Genomic DNA, 20,944 nt, shown 5'->3' on the forward strand with positions numbered 1-20,944 from the left:
TTGAAGTACCTTAAATTACAATAAGAGAAAATTTTTATTTTTAATTATTAAGTAATAAATTTAAGTAGTTAAAAATTTAAAAAAATTCATTAAAAAAATATTAAAATATGAAAAAGTGAAAAAAAGCATTTAATTAAATTTTATTAATAAAATTCTAAAATAAATTTTATTAGAATTTTTATAAAGCTCAGTGGTGTGAAATAAAAATCATAATAAAAAACTACGGTTTACAATTTACTATAAAAAAAAATTTACGATATTGGGTGTACATGTGCATTAATGAAAAGTTATTTATAAATTCTTGAATTTATAAAAATAAAAATTGAATTTTTAATTTTTAACCTCAATTTTAATAAAAAAAATTCTATTTTTAAAATTGAATTGAAATTCCAGTTGTTTGTCTGTCAAAATATAGAGTAAAAATGTAAGTCAAAAAAAAAATTATTTAGCATTTTTATTTAAAATATATTTTTTATTTTATTTTTTATTATTCTATTTTTAATTTTATAAAATAATATTGTTAATTGTATTTTAAAGAAGAAAACAACAACATTATACAAAATATATAAAAGAAGAGAAACACAAGTGTTCTAGGTCATGAAAAATTATTTGATTTACACTTACTTACAACTTAAGTATTTATTTTATTTCTAAAATATTTATATATATATATACAAACAAATATAATATAAATTCATATATATAATAATTATAATTAAAATATGTACGTGATATATTTATTTATTTTTATTATGATGAACAGTTGACGCCAAATAAAATGAACCAATCATTTACTTAATTTTATTAAAAGTAAATGATTGGTTTATTTATTATGAGTAAGACGTATACAAATATGCTTGGTACATACATTCTTGGTATTTGTCGTAAGAATTTCGAAGAAACTGATATATTAAGTGTTGTTGGTTTGTGTTTTTACAATAATAATTTTACGTTATTTACGATAAATGTCATTAGTTAGCAATTTTCGAAAATGACATTTGCAACAAAAAAATCAACTAAAAATTTTGATTAAATTTAAAATTTAACAATAAAATATTCAGTTATTTGCATTTTCAATAAATTTGCAAATGACGTTTACAATTACGGGCTTAGACACATGATATCTCTTCAAGAGTTTAAAATATATATACTCGTAAGTAGCATATTGTTAATGGAAATAAAAGGAGAATATGTAGAGCTGAATGAGTGATTTTAAAAATTGTGTGATAATTGCCATACCGTTTCACTTGACCCTTGCTTTGATTTCATTCAATTGAAATCGATTCCGGCATTAATCGGGAAATTCTTCTATTAATATATTATAAATGAAAATTTGGCATTATGTTAAAATGAAAATTTGGAAAATTTAAAGAGTTATAAAACTAGTGTTGTTTTCACTCAGTGAACAATGTTACAACTTTTTGTTTTTTACTGTAAAGCGGTTACTTAAAAAAGAATGCCTTCATAATGTATGCCTATAGCTTATAGGTATACGTATATACTTATATAATTTTCAATAAAATACAATATACATACATTGTTTGTTTAATAACAAATGTACGTAACTAGTTACACATTTTGTATACGTATATATATTTATATATACATATGTATATAAATATATTTAGTTATACTTACAAGATTGCAGTTATTAAAATATAAACTTATAAAAATTATAAAAATTTTATATTTTTAAATATGTAGGTACTTATAAAAATAATAATAAAACAACTCACTTGTGGTAATATTGATATTTGTGTAATCTAGATAAAAAAAAAGACTTGTTTGTTTGCTTTGGCATATAAGTATGTAAATCATATACTTATAGATATTTTTAGAACACACACTTGTTCGAAATCATATTTTTTTTTTATTTGAGTATGAATATCTACATTATACTTGAGTATTACGTATGTTTATGAAGTTTTAATTAAAAATTCAAATGTCACTCTAAAATATTTTACTTGCGGTAAAATTCTTGAATGAAATTTCAACTTTTAAATATTTATTTTTCCAGTTAGTTATTTACATATATAGATTGAAAAAATTTACATATAAATGTTTTTGATCAGCGTTGAGTTCTGAGCTTATTTAACTATATTTGTCTGTCTTTCCGTCCAACTATTTGTTAGTCGCAACTATTACTCCAAAACACATTTCATTTTGATTCGATTCGAATACCGATTCGAGTAGCTGCCTTAAAAAACCCCAAAATAGTTTTACTTTATTTTTGGATCTGAAAAGCAAATTTTATGTGAAGGCGTTTAATAGCAGGACCTGTACTTAATTGCTGAAAATTTGGTATAGATTGTATAAGTACTAAGAATATGTGTCATTCAAGCTCAAAAATAATTTGGATATACTTACTTCGAATAAAAGTCCCTATATTCATATGTATTTAACACAAAGAATTAAAGTATTTGCATTACTATTGAAAAAAATTATTAGTTGTTGTATAAATTTTTAATAGAAAGCTTAAATATCATAGTGTTCTTATTTTGTGTAGAGGAATTTGGTAAACATGATCACTTCTTCGAGAAAATTTGGGCATTGGTTATATAATTTCTAACAATAGCTGTCATACAAACTATAAAGTATAAATAGTTACGCCAAATTTCACTAAAACTAATATTTTAACTGAAGCTGTATGATTGCCAGCTACCTATTGTACATCTCTTAGAAAACATTCGTAAAGGTATTACCAGAATTGAGAAGGTCAGCTCAATTTGTTCTCTTTACTTATACTTATTTAGGTTTTTTTTTGTTCATGCATTTGGACGGACAATTAAATAAACTAATAAACAGATTTTTTTTAAATTTAAGTTTGAAACGAACTTAAAAGAACCTTGCCAAGTAAGAATTCATTTCAGCAATCCCGTTATTTTTTAAAAAAATTCTTCATAAAAATTGTTTCATATTAATGTTATTGGTGTCTGAAAAAAAAGTACAAGAATTTCAGACAAATTAAAAAAATTAAAATTGTTTACTATTAAATGAATTGGAAAAGCACATTGGTACATAAGTTTCTTTGCATGAAATCTTGCCTTTAAAAATTGTAGACCAAATGAAAATAGTTCGGTAACTTCCTTAAGCTTAAAGAGTGATATAAACGCGGATATTTAAAAAATAAATAATTTGTTATAATAATGGCAAACACTTGCCTTCTAACAGGTTTCTATTTATGAATTAATTATGTAAATTATTAGAGTAAGTACTTAATTAAGTAATAGAATTTTAATTTTTATTTTAGACGACATATAAGTATGTTGTACTTAATCACTTACTTATTTTTTGATAATTCAATGTTAAATATAGCAACACATATTAAGTTTGTCGAAAATTTTTTAGGTCTAGTCCATATCTGAATTTTATACAAGCAACAAAAACTTCAAACTTTCGACACAATTTTTATTGGAAACGTTTTTGTTTTTGAACCTCGAAATTTTCCATTACTGCAATTTTAATTCGTATTCGATTAAAAATACTTACTACAATATTTTGGAGTAATTATTTTATTTGTAATAAATTAATTTATATGGAAAACAAAGTAATTATACGTTTGTTAGTGTAAAAAATTGTCGTAAATGTTTTTTAAATTACAAGTAATTTGCGATTATCGAAACTCTAATAGTGCCCATTTAACCTTAATATGTTTTTTTAATTTATGTTTTTTTTTTGCTAAAACATCTTATTAATATTCAATTCATTTTTCATAATAATTTTTATTTTCTAATTTAATAATTATTTCAACCTTTAATTTACTTTTATAAAAATTTTTTTTATAATTTTCACCATAACAACATGCTCGATTTAAGCTCGTTTTTTAAAACTTGTACTTAGTTAATAATTCAATACAGTTTGTTTTCTAATTTTATATTATTTTAACTTATTTATTTATAGATTTATAAATACTTGTAAGTTAATTATATTTAGTTAACATTTTTAAATGTTTATTTTATACAATATTTTATTGATTTTGCGGATTAAAGTATTTTATATTATTTATTAAGGAATCAAAGAGTATACTAAGAGTATACTAAGTTCAATAAGTACAAGAAAATGTAAGTCAAGAATTCTATAAAAAAATTTTCTTATTAGATTCTCTTTGTTTGTTCATACACTCGTGCAGCTTTTGAGAAATTTTAAGAAAAAAGGGCAATTAAATGGGTAAAATTTTTGTTTGAAACTAGTTGTCAAAACACAACGGTTTCCGAGATACAGTTATTTTACCAATTTTGTTAACGAATTTTACTTGTCCAAGCTTTTTTGCTTGTAACTTCCTCTGTAAAAACTGTAGAGGCTTCAAATTAACAGTTTCTGAAGGGGTAGTAAAAGAGCTTGAAATCAGTATACTTCTTTATTTTGTATTCTACATACTTTCGGAATACCAAGCATTCGAAATTTGGAAAAACATTAATTTTTTTTTCAATTTTTCTTCATCCCCAATTTGTTACACAGAATTGTGTTAAAATTTTAGTAATTTTAAATTTTTTTGTTACAGAATTGGCTATTTTGTTAAGCTTTAATTTAAGTCCTCAAACGTTAAAAATCCGTCATCGTAAAAAATGTCGGAGATATAGCATAAAAACCATTGCAAGGCCGCTACATCACCTAAAACTTGTAACCCTCCTAAAATATTTTCAAAAAATTCAATATTAAAACATCAATCTACATAATATTGAAAAAACTATTGTGAACAGTCATTTTGTATAGTTTGCCGTAATAATAACCAATTTCGGTATACATTTAGATATTTCGTTTGTATATTTCGTATATTTCGTTATAGTAAGCTTTTTATCTATATGTATTTTCCTCCTTTGACTTTTCGGCCACTCTTTTTTTGAAATCATAATTTTCAAAATAAGCAAGGAGGTTGCGGTTAGTTCCATCCTATCAGGATTTACTAGTTATTATGTAATATTAATAAAGTGATCTAATTACCCCTCCTAATCTAGCATTACATTCCCCTATCCCTTTTAAATTTTGAGATTGTTCCTAAAGGTATGCAACAATACAATGTACTTTGAATTAAGAGAATAATGTAAATAAAAAAAATTTTATTTACTTTACTGTTTTTTAAATAATTTGATTTGATTCGAGGTTATTTGGGAAACTACTGCCTATAGAATATATTATAAACATATTTCTACAACAATGTTATGCTTATTATAAGGTCTTTAATATTAAATTTATATTTATATTACATTTTATAATTATTTATATTACATTAAAATTTAAATAAAATTTTTCTTACTTAAAAATAATATTAGAAATGCTCTATATTTAGAAGGATCATTAACTATATTTACTTTAAGAGTCTTTAAATACGAGAGATGATTTTTTACCTAAGTATTTTCTAAAGTAATTAATTAAGTTTAAAATTGTTTAAAATTTAAATTCAAATGAAGTACAATTGAAATTTAATCAAATATATTTAAGTACGAAAAAAAAGATTTCACGTAATATTCATAACAACCATTTAATTATAATAATATAACAAAAAAAAAAAAAAATTTGCAAAATAATTATAGAGGAGGTTTTTGCTAGGCAATAAGCACATATTATTACGAAACAATTTTAAATTTTTTTTTTTCAATAAGTAAAATAAGAGCCTGCAAGTAACCATATTTAAGAGCAGATTTCCATAATAATTGAATTTATTTTTAAATAATAAATAAACATTTAAATATTATAAAAAACATTCACGAACTAATTAGAATTTGTATACTTATTGGTATTCAAATCAGGAATATCTAATTATTACATAAATATGTCTACTTATGTATTTTAACTTTATACTTTTATTATTTTATAAATTTTTCAATATCAGCATTTTAAATTTATATCGCAAAATATTACAATAATTAAGTATAACAGAGCAAAATATTATAATAAATAAGTATAACATTCTACAAATTTATTTATGATATAAATACCTGTAATTTATATAGAGTATGTGTGTTAGTATGTATGATATTACGTGTAAAGAAAATGGCTGTTGTAATTGTCATTAAATATATTTATTATAAGTACTTACCTTTTGGTGTACAAAGAAAACACAATAAAGGTATTAAGTAATTGTTGATTAAAAATAGTATCGAATAGCTATTTAAAATACTTAAATACCTACTTAATTGAGTAGAGACTTTTGTAACTAAACAATTCATTAAATTATAAAATCTATTGTCAATATACTTTACTTAATTGTGTAAGCGAACTAAACTTTTTCAAATAATAAAATTGTATGTACCGCCAACTGTCCAACAAACACGCATTAACTTGAGAAAATTGATTTCGAAAAAATTATTGGAATCAAATTGAGAATTCAAAGTTTCTAATGAGCTACTGAATAATAAACTCTACGTTATATGAGAAATCTTTTTCTAATGATCACATTTTGTATGATGAGGAAAATTTTGTCTTCATACAGAATTTCACATACCGAATTTCATTCACCGAACCCCTGTTATTAAAATATCTATATCTAAGTATAATAAATACATTAATAAAAATTAAAACTTTATTTAGAATTTCTAAATTTAATTTTTTGGAGAAAACTATGTTTATATTTACTTTGGTATAATATGGAAATAAGTAATTACATCCGTGCGGACGAATGTTCGAAGGGTATAATAAATTTACCACTTCATTTGTAACGCTAAGAAATATATGCCTGAGATATAGACCCGAGTGTTTATGTTTTTGATCAGTATCAATTCTGAGTTGAATTAACAATGTCTGTCTGTTCGTCCGCCCGTCTTATTTTATTCAGATTCAATGAAGGTAGTGGTTCAAATAGCTGCCATACAACCCTAGGAATAGTTTAATAGAGTAAAAGAGCGAATATTCTATTAAAATTTGACTGTGATTATACAACTCCATTATACTTGTATGGCAGACATTTTAATGTACAACCAAGTTTGGTAATACGAGTAGAACCATTCTGCAAAATATTTGTATTGAATTTTTCTTTAGTAAGGGTCAAATAACATTTGAAAAACATTCGTTCGGGTATCACAGGATTGACACAATCAACTCTATTTTTTCTCATCTATAATGTTTTTAATGAAATTATTTTAATTATTTTTCAAAATTAATTTTGTTCAAAATAGCAGAAAATTTTTAATAAAAATTTCGATTCATCAATTTGCTTTCAAACGAACGTATAATTTTTATAGTTACTTGATCAAATAATTTTCAAAGAAATTCATATAAGCTCAATTAATAATTAAATAAATGGTGCGATAAAAATGAAAATAAAAATTTGAATAGCAATTATAAATATTTAAATCGTTTTTAGAGTTTAAGAAAGGTCAGGTTTGTCTGAAAACCTTTTATATATTTATGGATATATAAATATATGTAAATGTTGATATTCATGCTCAGATATCAATGCTCAAAATATCGTCAAGGTTAAAAATTAATAAAATATACGCAATGTCAAGGTTGACTAACTTTTTTCAAATAAGTTTTAGTTTTTTTTTTTTATTTCTTCAAATAATATTGAAACAATATTTAAGTAATTAATTTTTCGATATTTTTCGGAAAAAACTAGATTGTGATAAATAAATGCACTGATACAATAATTTATCATAAAATTTGAATCGATTGTTTTCGAAAATTCCAACTAGTAATTAAAATTTAATCGAGTTTTATCGAAATCGTGGAAAATAATTTTTGAATTTTCACAAAAATGTTTGAATAAATTAAGACAATTGATTCATAGCCTTTATATAGAATATGAGTATTAAATAGAGAGTTGACTTTAATATAAGCTACTCTAATTTTTTAGAGAATTCTATACTTAATACTTAAATAATTAAGCTTAACTACAAAAATACTAAAATTTATTTAAGTAAATCAAGATAGATTTCGAAAAAAAATTTTTTATTTTGAGGTTGCAATATTAATTGAGATACGGGCAGAGAATCTCTTCGAAAAAATTGATGTTAATCGCTTAATAATTTTTTGGAGTATTTTATTTTATGACTGAATAAAATTGAGGAAATTTTGTAAAAATTTTTGCTATTGTGTAAAAATGTTTTTCAATCACAATGTACTTAGATAAATTTCAACCTCAAAACTTTTGCAAATTTTCAAACACTTTTAAACATAGTATATTGAAGATTGGGACAATTATCGTATTCTTCTCCGCAGAACTTGGGCAATACTCAAACGTCAGTCCCTAGACTCAGTTTCTTTAAGCCTACAGTGTCTTATTAGGAAAACCATGAGAATTCCCGCGTGATTCAACAACGTAGTTATGATCACCTTTAATACGCTCTCGATTCTAATTACCCAAAAGTTCTTTTGTTTGCCTTACCCTTGGACGCATCCAAATAATTCTTTTAAAGTTAAAAGGCGTTCAACTTTTTATTATTTATTAAATATTTTACTATTGTGTTGTATAAGTATAAGAATAATTAAAATTTTTTTAATAATTAATTTTCAATTTGTCATTTATATTTTTTTTAAATAACGTATTCTTAGTTTTTATATTAAAAATTATTTTCAATTGTGAATTTTTAAATAAAGGATCAACTATTAATTTAAAATAAAAAATTTATTTTTTTGGTTGTTTTTCTCTTTTCATATCTCTCATTAAATTTCAATGCTGCGTTGTATTTATAAACTATGATGATCACAAATATTATTTTGACTCACTGTTCTTGAACTTATTCAGTTAATCGTAAAATTGTGAAAATGATATAAAAACTGCGACAATAATTTATACTAAAAATAGAATAGAACAAATGAAATGAGAAAATTATCGCAAAAATAGCTGAGGAAAGAAAAAAAAAACAATATAACAATATTTCTTATTTAATAAAATATTATTAAATTTAAGTAAGTATTTGTTTTCGAAAACAAAACATTTTTATTAAAAGAAATTATGACGAATTTTCACTTTTGTTTTTTCATGAAATGCAAAAATTTTTTCAATTTATTTAAAATCTTTTAAAATTCTAAAAGAAATGACATTTTTTATGATGCATATAGTTTGCAATTGATGAAGACCGAAATTTTAATAAAAATTTTGAAGGTATTTCTGATATAAGTACTTAGTGTAGTACTTGTGTCCAACATTAGTTTTACTAGCTTTGTTATTTTCCTAATGACTCACTTTTTTTGAGTTGTTTCACTTGAAAATTTGATTTCAGTTTGCCTTGATTCCTGAAGAAATGAAGAATTTTGTTTGTCCTCTTTTCTTACAAAAAATCGAAAAATTGGCTGAACACACCGAGCTATTCTACAATGCCTGTGGCAATTTTTTCATTATAATTTTTTTGGTTTGTAAGATCTAATTTCAAGAAAAATTTTGCAACAATCGGAAAAGATTTTTACGAATTTAAAAACCTGAAATGAATTTTTTCTAGTTTATTAAATTTTGTTGAAAAAACAAGCAGACGGCCTCAAGCATATTTTTATTAAGCAATTTTTATTACAGTTTTAAGATGGTGATCCCTCTTAGGCACTTTTACAAAAGAAAAATTGAACAAAGCATTTTTATTAATGTTATTTAATCTGTTCATTCGTTCGTCTATCCGTATGTTTATTTAAAAAATTTCTACGCCTCAATTTTATAAATAAATAGGTTACTATTGAACCCTTACTATAGTAAAAGAATTTAAATTTTTTTATTAAATCAGTAAATTTTTACGAAACCAAACACTTAAACTTTTTTAATTTCAAAAACTCAGAAAGGTAGCAACATGCTTCTTCTATAACTGAACGGTACGAATATAGTTGACTGTAAAAATAACAAAATGAACGTTAAAATTCACCGTTATCTAAACCCGTTTTTTTAAATTCTGGATACAATTTTTTTTTCTAGACGGTGAATTCTACAGTTTCAGACTTGTAATTGTAGAAAGTTTAAGACACTGATTGATAGTTTATTTCACTTGAAGAAATTTTTTTTTTCCATCTCCACCCAAGTTATTGGCTGTTGAAATTCGTAGTTTTAATTTCCGATGCTTTATATTTTCGAAAGTGCAAGCTTTTCAAATTTGATGAGTTCAAATTTGATGAGTTTATGGGTTTTTCTATTATTTTCTTTTGCTTATCCTAAATGTATGCAATTATTTGGTATATTTTGGTAGATGAATGAGATTAATTTAAATAACTTAACAGATTGTTTTTAAAAGCAATATTTTTACTTCTTCAAGGGGAAGCTGCTACTTTACAAACAATTGGCTTAATCAGCCTTAATTTTTTTTTTGTTGCTGGTATTCATAATTAATATAGATTATACATAATACGTTCATGACGTATGACAAGATTATTGGGGTTAATGATTTTTAAAAAAAATTAAATTTTTTGTTAAAATTTATTCACACGCCTCAATATTTTTTTTGGGCTATTAAAATTTTAAAAAGAATTTTCTATTATAAAGAAAATGATAAATTTTATTGACCACAGTTGCCGGAAATTTGATTAGAAAATTTTCTTGAGATTTTCAATCAATTTTATTTCTTAATTAAACTAAGTACTTACTCTTTTGTATTTTTTGACTATTTTCATTTACTTGGTATAGTTTTAGGTGTGATTCTCTTATTTGATCTAATTTATTAATCTAGATTCAAAAACATAAAAATACTGTGTAGTATTTATGTATACATACTTAAGTATGACGTTTTTTCAAAATAGTTTGAGAGAAAAAGTCTAAAACGTACGTGTTCTAACCTAAAAGTTATCAATAAGGGCAAAGATATAAAGTTAAAAACTTAAAAGGAAAAATCACAATATTAAAATCACAATATTTTATTTTCGGTCACATTGGCAAATTGTCATCAAAGAAAATAAGTAGATTCATTAGCAACGAATCAAGTAGCAATATCGTCCGTCCCATCGATAATTTAAAAACTATAATTAAGCTATATTTACCATCAATTTTCACAAAAGACTAGTGGTAATAAACAGAGAAACATTTTTTATGGTAACTGCCATACAACTTCAAAAGTTATTTAACCATATCTTAGAAACGTAACACAACCGGAAAACGGCGAACCATATTGTATCGTAGAAATAATATCGTAATATCGTAGAAAACAGCTTAGCGATTATAATAAAATTCTTGAAATCCAATTCATTCATAGCTCGCACGGGTATTACAGAGTAGTTGACAAGGCCAATTCTACCTATTCGGTTAAATTTACTCTAAAACTAAAATTCTTATATATTAGCACATTCGAATGATTCTCTTCAAAAACATTAAAAATCAAAGTAAGAAGGTGTAAATGAGACTTAGTTAAAGTGGTTGTTATTTTATGTGTACCTACATAACTACATATAAATATAAATAAATACATAATTATACATAAAGCCAGGCTAAATATTAACTGTGGTATGTCGTAATGATTTCGAAAAACACAAACAATTTCAAATAATAAAAAATAATTGAGTTGAAATGATTAAATTTTTTATTTAGTTGTGTACATTTTTCGCTGTTGTGTTCTTTATTATTTATTATTTTGCTTATGTTTCATTTTTATATCCATACACACTGACATATGTATATATGTACATACTGTTATTTCCACTCAATTCAATTTGCCGGTCTTTTATATTTTTCTGCTTACTTATATTTTGACACAATCAATAGCAACTTCAACACAAAAGTAAAAATAATTTTTTTTTTGTCGTATTGTAAATAATTTTTGACGTTGAGGAATGTCACTTACTTATTTACTACTTATATGTACATATGTACCTATCATAAGTATACATACATACATATATGCTTATAAAATCTTACACATTAAATTTAAACAAGAAAGCATAATACAAAATATTCAATTTTTCAATGTATGTATGTATTTTAATCTATACTGACGTTGTTCAATATACATAACATTTTTTAATCTGACAAACACAACTTACATTTTTGATAATGTTATGTTAAAAGTTAAAACCAGTTTATTAAATTAAAATTTATGATTGTGTTTGTAAATCTAAATTTAGATGCAAGTAGTTTTTTCTTGTTGTGTTTTTGTTTGTCTCCTAAAAATAAAAAAAAAAATTATTTATATATTTATATATATGTATGTAGATATATTCAAAAATATTTTATTAAAGAAAAGGAAAAGCAAAAAACAAAAAAAATAAATTTAAATAATAAAGAGTAAAAAAAAATGAGAAGAAACTAAGAAAGCTAATAAAATGATCGCTTTTGTAGAGTTGGTGTTGGTGGTGTCAAAAATTTTACAAAGTTAGGTTAAGTCACAATTAAATATGACGCCCTCAAATCACATATTTTTGACATTTCATTCAAAATTTTTGTTTTTTTTTTTTTAAGAGAAATTTATATTCAGCAATCAGTTTCATGAAAATGAGAGACAATATAAAAAAGCTCTTGATATTTTAATTGAAAGAGAATTTAATTGAAATGTTTAACAGTAAATAAGAATAGAAATATGGCAGATTGTTAACGTAATGGGACAAAAACAAAAGTTTATCTTTTATTAGAAAAAATAATGATAAGTGATAATGAAAAGCTGTGAAAATAAAGAGCAAAAGTGATAGAGATAAGTGCATGTAAGTACTAAAAATAAATGAGCTACAATATTTTTGATTATTTTTGAAGATGGCTGATATTTTATATTAGTATTTTTATCTACAAGCATGCATACATGTTTATATATATGCATGCATTTGTATGTATGTATGTAAACATATTGATAGCAGTTTTTCTAGTTTAGTTTTTTTTTTTATTATTTTTAATGTAACATAAAGGAATTGAGCAAAAATTACAAGAATATTTTTGATGAGAAAAAAGAAATTTCCTGTTAAATATAAAAATAACTTGTTGATTGTAGGATACAAAACAACAAAAGAGAACTGGAATTCAGATAGAATTGGTCAAGGTTATTAAATTAACAACAATTTGAGCAAATAGTTATAGTATGATAACTAAAAATAAAACAATTTGAATTTAAATTTTAAGATCGAATATAGTAAAATTAACTTGAAAATTTTAGTACCTATGAAAAATATAGAAGCATGAATATAAACTTCTTACATTTGTTCAGAAAAGCATAGGATTATGTTTTCACGGGTATTTTTTAATGTTGCATTCTTAATAATTATAATTCAACAAAACTCAAGAAAATTAATTTTAAATATTTGCTCCAATGTGATATTTATGCTTCAATACATTACACCCACATTTTGGTGTAGGTTTATATAAATAAGCATAAGTATTCCGAATTTTTGTTTAAAATAAAATTTATTTAATTAGTCGAAATTTTCTAAATTTGAAATTAAATTGAAAAGTGTTAAATGGCCATCTTCAGGAAGAAGTATATTATGTAAATGAATAATTACTGTTCGTAACTATAAACAGAGTTGTTCAGTTGATATAATCAAACGCTAAGGGTATTAAGTCTAGTATACACATATTCTTAAGTTCTAAAATCAACTAAATCTGTATTGTCGGTTACAACAATAGTAACTAAGTAAGTAAAATTAATTTACGTAACGAAATATGTATGCTATCTATTTTGTCTATATCTTTCATTATAAAAATATTTTTATTTTAATATTTTACTTATTTTTCTTATTTTTCCAAAAAAAAAAATACTTCCAATGGAAACATTTTATGTCTAAAGTTCCATTTTTAAATGTATAAAAACATTTTGAATTTAGCCCATAAACATTTTTTTGTATTCAAAATGTCATGGCTTTAATAAATTCATTGGGTCATTGAAAACATTCATTGAAAAGCTTTTACATTTTGATCTGTTTCTCTTGAGAACAGAGCAGAAAAATGTAAAATAAAACTAGTTAGCTGAATAAAGAGAATTTTTATTTAATATTAAGCGGAATTAAGAAAAAATGCTCTCTTAAATAAACTTTTTCGCTGATAATCTGTTTACAAAACATGAAACAAAAACAACAATATCCGATTGACCCGGACATTAAAAAAAAAATGAGAGAGAGAGAGAAAAATTTATAAAAATTGTAATTTCTTATTACAAAATCGTTTTAATAAAGCTAACAAAAATAAAAATCTTAAAATTTATTAATAATTTTGCTTTTGTACAAAAGAAATCTTTGCAGATTGTCGTGTTAATAATGAACGCAAATTAACTAAATAAAAAAAAATGAGAGCATTACAAGAGAGTAGTTAATATAGTAATAAAAAGTCATGAATCATGATGACAATTTGAATTGATAATGTGTCAGAATTCAATTACAAAACAATAAAATATAATATCAAAACAAAAGTAGAATCGTTAAAAAAAGTGAGTGAAACTGTTTTATATTCGCTGAATGAGTATTGAATGAAATAATATTCGCTCAGTGCGATAATTTAAATGTGAAAAATAATTATCGCGTAAAGTGATAATTAAAGCTATTGTATTCATTTATTTTTTTTTCGCTATTTTAATCTTTAATTTGTTTAAATGTGGAATACAAAAATTTAAATTAAAGAAATATTTTGGATTCAATTTAATTTATTTACCATTACCATTATATTTGAGTAAATTTGATGAAAATTGAATGTTTTTACATACTTTCAATTTTATTAAAATAAATTTATTCTATTTCATGCCTATTTCAATTTATATTGATATGAATAACAGTGAATTCAAATATTATTTAATATTATTATGTATAAAAAAAAAAAAATATTATGCATATCAGACGTAATAATGTCGTCGCGTTGATAAAATTTTTATTATCTTATTGGTTTGCTTATGAAATGCATACATATTTAAACAATGTATTTAAATTTTAATTGAATTGCGCAATTTATTATATACATATATGTATGTACATATTTTATGCATCATAAGCCTACATTTTTATTTATGTAAATTTTAAGAAAAAATTTCAATTTGCAAATTTTGTAATTAGAGAAGTCTCATGATATATGACAAAGAATAATTTATATATTTAAAGAGAATAAAATAATGACGAATTTAAAAAATTTTTTAGTATTTTTCCAGAAAAAAATTTTAGTTTCACTCTGTCCATCCGTCCGTGGACATGTTTATAAAATTTGAATAAAGAGAAACTACAACCTTGAAGATAGAAAGCTGAAATTTCATAGATCAAAGCTGAAAATACATTGATCTGTACTAGAAATTTATTTTCGAATTGAAGAAAATTTTTACCTATCTGGAAAGTTATAGCCTCCCAAAACCATAAAAATCCTATTTTTTAACCATTTTTTTTAATTTTAGAAAACCCATAAAAACAATGAATGGCTTCATCTACCGCGGCTTATCATATTTGAACTTTATAAAAATAAAATGGCCGTTAAAATGTACCGTTGTGTAAAATTAATTTTTTCCAAATTTTTGATATCATTTTTCTTCTAGAAACCAGGTTATAGGGGTCTGAAATTTTTTTCCAACTTTACCCCCATTCAAATTATCACCTTTTAAAATTTTTAAATTTCAATAAATGCAGTAAACTAGCGATAAATTGCATGCCATCAAAAAATATAATTATTTTTCTTAGCTCATGTAATTAACTCTTAAATTCGAGCATTAAATTGACCTTTTTCCTAAATGTTCATCCTAAATGTATGCAATATTTGAAATATATTCGTATATGGATGAAAATAATTTTAATAATATACTATGTACACAACTAAGCTAGATTGTTATTAAAAACAGTATTTTTAATTGTTAAAAGGAAAAGTGCTACATTACAAACCGTTGGTTTAATTAAACTTTATTTCTTTTTTTCTTTCTTCTAATAAATGAATGTATGCTTTATTTAGAATTAAATATTCTTTGTCTTTATTTTTTGTTCGTGTCTCGTCTTATAATAATATATTTTTAGCATATCTTTAGAATAATTGACTGATTTATAGACATTAAGAGTTTAAATATCTATAAATACGAACGCTACTAAATGCTACTGAAACGTTTATCGTGGTTTTTAAAAGTTCATTTTAATTATGATTTTATTACAAATTAATTATTTTTATTTATGTACTCTGAAACGTGATTTTGTTTATTTATGCATACGTACATGTGTATATAAGTATTTTGCTTTGCTTTTGAATTATTAATGTATTTATTTTGGCATTCAAAAATTATACTTTAATTATTTTTTTTTTGAAATTGATCAAATTCATATTGTATATTGTAAATTTAATTTGCTTTTTCTATTTAATATAAAAATTTATAATGAATTAATGTAAAAATAAAAATATAAGTAAGTGTACATTATATTTAATGTTTGTTTTTATTAATTTGAAATTAAAAAGAATAAATATTTTAACATTAAACAGCGCGAATATTTTAAAATTTGTATTCTGTATATTTTGATTTTAAAACAATTCTGCGATAGAAATAAAAATAGAAAATAAATTCAACCACTAAAAGAATATTATAATTTAAATTACTCGTAAAATTATAAATTGAAAAATGCAAAACTTATTATAATTTTCAATGGTGATCATTAATTATTTTAATGAAGAAGGTATTCTGTATTTTTTAATTTTTATAATTTTTGAAAATATAAATTGTAAGATTTATTAAAATTAAGTATTTGAAATTCATTTGAATGAAAACAGAATTACTTATGATTTGTGCTCATGTTTTATACTTAGTTTGAGAAAAGGCGAAAAAATTTTTAATAATATTTTTGCGTAAATGATTGCATTTGCAGAATTTAATTGATTTACGAAATCAAAACAATTTAAAGTATTTCAAGAAAAAATTAAACTAAATTCGTGAATAAAATAAAAAAAAAAGTAAAAAATTTTTTTCTTAATATTTGAAGAAAAATTTTTTCTAAAATAAAAGTTCAAATTTCAAAAATGCATTCACTATTGTATTCGATCGTGATTATAAAAAAAAACACACCCTATTCTTATAGTACAATAAATTAAGATTTTAAAATAGCATATTACACTTGCATCATATTTGTTATAAAATAAGGGGGTGGTTGACAATAACAATTAATCACAATTAAGTACTTTAAAATTATTTCGATTCAATAATTCGAATTTGAAAAATAAATGGTGGATCCTTTAATAAATTTGATATTGCTACTTACTTTTAATATCCAGTAATTCTAATTTAAGCCAGAAATCCAAAATAACTGTGACTGATACCTTCTATTCACGAAACTTTAAAAATTGCATACATTTAGGAGAATAAAAATAATTTTGATAACAAAATTAAAATTTATGTGAAATGACTGAAATTTATCATTGCAATTTTTCGAATGTGTCATTCATTGAGATCAGATCCTAAGAATATGACTCTTATTGTGTGGTCAATATGGTTTTAGTAATTCTACCATAAAAAGCATTTTTAAGACTGTTAAGAACTATAGGCTAGTTGTTAAGGGAATGTTAATTTTTTATGCCAATTATTTGTTAAAATAAATGCCAATTTTTGAAGATAAAAATCACATTATTACAACAAAGAATCTATTCATTTTAATTAAGCACATTTTTGATTAAATTAAATGAAAATTGTTTAGTAGATGCGGCATTCAACCATAAATGATAAACATTAATTATAATTTCAAGTGCCTAAATAGAACTAAAAATAAAATGTTTTAATTTGGAATCTAGATTAGATTATGATGATAAAAATTTTAAAATTATATTTTTTATAAATAAATAAATTTTTGGAGAACATACGTGAATAATGTTACTGTACTTTATATTTAAAATGTATTGCGATACGTGTATGTATGTATATGTATGCTTATTTTTGAAATTTTAATAATTTAAATTTTAATTAAATATTTCTATAAAAATGTGAAAAATATTTTCTAAAAGTTGGTATTTTTAATGAAATTTGCAATTCTGATCAAATGAAAAAGCGCACTAGCTAAATTATTCGCCTGCTACCATTTTCCTTGATTTTCGGAAAAGTGGTATTATATTTATTTCGAAAATTTCTTTTTTTAAAAATTGATTGCAATTTCTTTTGAGTATTCGATACTTTATATATTTTCTTACTACACATTTCGATTTTCCTGTTTCTCTTTTTGACTTTTCTTACCTCAAATGCTATTTAATTGTTGAGAACTTTAAAATTTGTGAGATATTAAACTAGTATTTTAAACTTTCCCTCAATATTTCTTGATGGCTTTGAATTTTTTTATTATATGATGAATTTTTGATTCATTTTTAAATTTTACTTCAAAACCCAAACAAAAAATGTTGTTGAAAGTCGGTAGTTTTTCATGAATCTTAAAAAAGGTCTTTTTAGACCGTTGAGTAGCATTGTAACATTTCGCTTTCCTATCGCTACTATTTTAGTGAACAGTCACGGCTCCCATTGGTTAATTTTACTTTAATAAAAATTATTAAAAAATTTTTGAAAATTTTTAAAGCAGACGCTTTTCAATTGAATTTTAACAAAAAAAAATTGGGAGCAATTTTTGGAATGTGTTCACTGTATCATCTTGAATTTATGATATTGAGGTGTTATTAATAAGTTTCTTCTTCGAGAAACATATTCAGGAAAATTTCGGACCCAAATTCGGAAGTATCGTTATTTTTCTATTGAAAAAAAAATAATAATTAAATTTGCAAATGAAAAAAATTTCATTATTTATTCAGAACCCCTTCAAAATTTTTCTTGTTTACTTATTGCTTTGTGAAATTTTATTGTTATTTTTTTTGTATGGCAAATTTTCAAATTGAAGTACATACTAAAATTTTTTTAATTAGCATACCGCATAAATTTTCAAAATTTAAATTTCTAATGCAATTTTTTTGAATATTTATTTATTTTATGTGCAGTCCATATACAGTTGAGATTTTTTAAATTGAACTTCTAATTTCATTTCTAATTCAAAAATTTTAAGTTAAAATTTATACTTCTTAACAGTCAGTTGTATAACAGTCAATAAAGAATCACCGAGTCTTATAGAAATCGTGAGTATATTGAAAATTTTTTAACAATTCCTTGGGTTTTGGGTTTTGAATTTTGGGTCATTCAATTGTGTTTACTATTGCCACCATACAATGTACTAGTTCAAAAACAATTTAAAAAAAAGGGCGAACAAAATTTTAAATACTTAAGTATTAACTAATTTGATTTGGATTTAAACTGGATTTGAATGTAAAAAATCATAAATTCCAATTAAAATGCAAGGAATAAAAAGTGTCTAATTAATATTTTTCATTAAAATGTTTAAAGCGCAAAGAAAATTAAAAACGCAAATTTATAACCATTTGGAAAAGTTTCAATTTTATTCTTTTGTTTAATGTTTTTTTTTTCCCTGTGTACAATAATTTATTCATTATGATTGGAATGGAATATTACTTGTAAATTAATTTTTTTTTTATCTATATAATTGCACTGAAATAATATGTATATAAATGTAGGTATTCAAAATCCAATATACAAATAAAGATATGTACATAATATGTAAATATTCAAAATATACTTGTTATACAATATGTTTACATTCTGTAGATTTTTATATTTAATAGTTTCCATATTAAAAATGTTAAATATTTTATTAATAGCCATTTTCTTTTTATAAACTTCAGTCATGATCATCTTCAATATGAATGCAATTCAAATTATAAAAATAATATATATGTACACATAAGTATGTATGTATAAAATTGTAGTTGTTATTAAATGAAAACAAATAAGTAATATTAAAATGTTAATTTATTATTCAATATAAGTGTAAACGCTGCAGTTTTGTAGCAGTAATTTTACTGTAGGGAATATGGAAACGATTAATTATTTTTAATACATAATTTTTTGAGGTGTGGTAGATTGGTAGATATGTGTATTCGAAGCTAACCGAGTGGGACGTTAGGACATATCCTCCGGGCACCGCAACCATTCGCGATTTATTGAAACCTCCCCACGTTCCCGCCTATAATATCCCTGTTCAAGTATAAAACTGGAGAATTCTATTCTCAAGGGAATTGAATAGCAATTTCTGAACGCTCAGGAAACCCTGCCTAAGACTATTGCGACGCCGGGCAGTCGCAAAGAGTGTGCACGGTGTAACAGCCCCCGCAAAATCTGCACAAGAGGCAGTCTGATTTCCCCAGCTTGTGCAGATGATCATGACTGAAGTGATACCTGACAGAGATGTTAACCTTTGCTTTTAAATTTTTATTGAATTATATTTAGTTTCATGAATATATTGGTCTAATTTTTAATGAGATCACAAAGTCTGTGTAATGAAAAGAACGGACATTGACCTTTCCAAAAAATGAAGTAATTGTTTTAATGTTTCTCCGTTACTTGATCTATGTTCTATTTAAGAATGAAGAGCAGAAATTGATAGATAGATATAGATTCGAATTCTTAATATTTTCGTCTTAAAACCTGTGAAAATTGTTTTCATTCATAGCAGACTAACGATATAGGAATAATAAAAATGTTGATATTAAGATGGAGAGAAACTATGTGGCGATGTTCACAGATTTCTTGATATGGTTTGCAATATCAAGAAACTTTTAAGAATTCACTCTCTTAATGCTGATAATTAATTTAATTAGAATGGGAAGTTAAAGTGTACATGTGATTCTGTTCGTGTAATTTGTAATGAACTCGACTTCTCGAAAACTTAATTCAGATGAGTGGATTTGTCCGAATACGAGCATGATTCCAAAAAGCATGAATGTAATCTGAATTTATACATAGTTTAAGTTATACTTAGGTTTTGGAATGTTTCCGACAATACGAAATAATTACACTATACCTATGGCACTAGGTTTGCCATTTTGTTAAATTTTTACCAAAAAATGTGAACTTTATTTCCGTTTGGTTAATTGGTAACTTCTTATTAGATTTAGTATCTTTTCCATAAATTCCAAAATTCTTGCAACCGAAATCTTAAATCTAGTTTTTACTTATTTTGAAACAGACAAAAGTGCTATTTGGAGAACACATTCTTTTCAGTATTGAAAGTAAATGATGATTTGATTACCTGTACAGTAATTGATGATTTGATGAGTGTACAGGTCATGTATCTCACTTTC

At 23.6% G+C, this 20,944-nt stretch overlaps 1 protein-coding gene across 1 annotated transcript in view; it reads left to right on the top strand.

Annotated features, from left to right (window-relative positions):
- Positions 1–221: 221 nt before the first annotated feature.
- Positions 222–20,944, top strand: part of LOC129615475 (cGMP-dependent protein kinase, isozyme 2 forms cD4/T1/T3A/T3B) — a 152,556-nt gene continuing 131,833 nt past the window's right edge. The window contains exon 1 of the mRNA XM_055530716.1: positions 222–424. The gene's annotated coding sequence lies outside the window, so the exon portion shown is untranslated. The remainder of the gene's footprint in view (positions 425–20,944) is intronic.

Source organism: Condylostylus longicornis, unplaced genomic scaffold (assembly GCF_029603195.1).
Source record: "Condylostylus longicornis isolate FDR11 unplaced genomic scaffold, ASM2960319v2 ptg000135l, whole genome shotgun sequence".
In the NCBI taxonomy this organism is placed as follows: Eukaryota; Metazoa; Arthropoda; class Insecta; order Diptera; family Dolichopodidae; genus Condylostylus; species Condylostylus longicornis.